Source organism: Apis dorsata, unplaced genomic scaffold (genome assembly GCF_000469605.1).
Source record: "Apis dorsata unplaced genomic scaffold, Apis dorsata 1.3 scaffold_149, whole genome shotgun sequence".
Taxonomy (NCBI): Eukaryota; Metazoa; Arthropoda; class Insecta; order Hymenoptera; family Apidae; genus Apis; species Apis dorsata.
In genome coordinates this window covers 229229-231773 of record NW_006263440.1, presented here as the reverse complement: position 1 = coordinate 231773, position 2545 = coordinate 229229, and the positions used below count along the sequence as shown (strand labels likewise).

Genomic DNA, 2545 nt, shown 5'->3' with positions numbered 1-2545 from the left:
CCCCATCCCCGGTGTCACCGGATCCGGCACGCGGTCGCGGGCTAGCGGGAGGGGAGCGGGGGGAGAAAAAACCAGTTTTTCTACGTTGTACATTCAATTTCTTCGTATTGTCATCCGAGAGTACGGGGGATGAAAGTTGTCTCCGAGGCCGTTACGCCGCGCGAAACGACCCGAATGAATGTTTTATGAATCCGCACGTGCAAGAACCGTCGCCTGCATCCCTCGGGTGACGTAGACCGCGTTTCAAAAGAGGATAGATGGATGGATATATCCCCCCACCCTCTCTCTCTTTCTCTCCTCCACGCACGGTCCATCCTTTCATGACGAGCTTCACCGACTTTGTTAAACAGCGCATAAAGCACTTTTCTTATGTAAACCGACGCCGATAAATCGATCCAACGTTTCGCCCTCGTTCACCCCCTTACGGTTTACGACCAGTTTCCAACAATAAAGTATTTCTTTTGCGTCTTCCTTCTTCCGTTTTTTTTCTTTTTTTTTCCCCCCCTCTTTTCTCCCTCGAGAGGTTTTGGAAATATCCCTTTTTTCTTTTTTTTTTTTTCCAAGCCACTTCGATGCGTTGTTTACGTTACACACGTTATCCTTTGGTCGCGTTTTATTAGAAATGCACGCGCGTTATCCGATTCCTTTGGTCTTTGACAAAAGGAGGAATCTCTAAATCCGTTTGCATTAAGCGATTCCCGATTCAATTGGACGAATCCAGGTCGGAATCTTTCATCCCTTCTCGATTGAAATTTTTACGTTTACGTTTTCGCTCGTTCGGTTGATTAAACGTTGCTTCATGGAAACTAGGCTCGGAAAAGAATGAAGTTTCGCTACGAGTTGTGTGCGAAACGTCTAAGTTCAAGCGTTTTATTTATTCAAAAACGTTCCAGTTATAGGGAAACTTTTTTTTTTTGTTAGAAACTTTCTATCGATTAAAGCATGGATAAAGTGTAGGGTAGAAACGATATTTTATTAGACTTCGTGTTCTGTGTCGTGAAATACCGACCTCGAAGAAAAAAATATGTGTTTCTAATGCTTTATGCGAGTTATTACGCATTTTGATACGTCGTACGTCTATTTCATAAAACAATTGGCTGTCTCCCATAACATTATATCCAAAATATCTCGTTCATTTTTCGTAATATTTAAAAATGTTTTATACAAAAGTTGAATGGTTTCAAATAGAGTATATTTTGATATCATTTATGTTTTCGTAGACGGACGCGTAGACTTGATACGAATCTAATATATATTTTTTAAATAGAACTCTGTACTTTTTGATACATGCATAGATGCAGTATATTATTCTCTATAAAAAAGTATTAAACCATTTCTAGAAAATAACCATTAGTTTAGGAGATATTTTAATATCTTCGAATTAATCGTTTTTCAACTTAAATGGTTAATACGTTTTTATAGAGAATGCAGAATTGCATTTACTATTGTATTAAAAAATATATCATTCTATATAAAAAAATGAAATTGATCGTCGTAAGTTTTATACGCGTCCATATAAAAAAATATTAATGAGACCAGAATATACTCCTCTCGAAATCATTCAATTTTTATCTAAAACAGTTTTTCATATTATAAAAAACAAACGAGATTTTGTTTATAACATTTTACCACACATATTTCTCATTAGAATTAAGTAAACTGTCAAAAAATGTTTAATACTACAAGAATAAACAGGCAAATCTATAAGGTAAGTATGGAAGCTAAGTATGGAAAGTAAGTATGGAAGGTAAGTATGGAAGGTAAGTAAATTATAATTCCAAGAATTTCCGAAATTCTAAGAATTTGACGTCATTTCCAAGAACTGACAAAATTCCTGGAAAAATTTCTCGAGCGACCTCCTATCAACTCATGTTCTCCTAATACAAAGTCGAAAAATTGGGCAAAACTTTTTTCGTGCAAGAATTTCGATAATTCCAGGAATATGACGTCATTTCTAAGAATTTCGGAAATTCTAGGAATTTGACGTCATTTCCAAGAACTGCCAAAATTCCTGGAAAAAATTCTCGAGCGACCTCCTATCAACTCATGTTCTCCTAATACAAAGTCGAAAAATTGGGCAAAACTTTTTTCGGGCAAGAATTTCGATAATTCCAGGAATATGACGTCATTTCTAAGAATTTCGGAAATTCTAGGAATTTGACGTCATTTCCAAGAACTGCCAAAAGTCCTGGAAAAATTTCTCGAGCGACCTCCTATCAACTCATGTTCTCCTAATACAAAGTCGAAATTTTGACAAAAATTTTCGTACGTTCATAAATTTCGATAATTCCAGGAATATGACGTCATTTCCAAGAATTTCGGAAATTCTAGGAATTTGACGTCATTTCCAAGAACTGCCAAAAGTCCTGGAAAAATTTCTCGAGCGACCTCCTATCAACTCATGTTCTCCTAATACAAAGTCGAAATTCTGACAAAAATTTTCGTACGTTCATAAATTTCGATAATTCCAGGAATTTGACGTCATTTCCAAGAATTTCGGAAATTCTAGGAATTTGACGTCATTTCCAAGAACTGGCAAAATTCT

The 2545-nt window shown here is 36.2% G+C and overlaps 1 protein-coding gene across 7 annotated transcripts in view; it reads left to right on the top strand.

Moving 5' to 3' along the window:
* The window catches only part of LOC102680513 (fasciclin-3), a 310068-nt gene that overhangs the window by 127066 nt on the left and 180457 nt on the right, over window positions 1-2545 (top strand). The gene's annotated exons all lie outside the window — the stretch shown is intronic.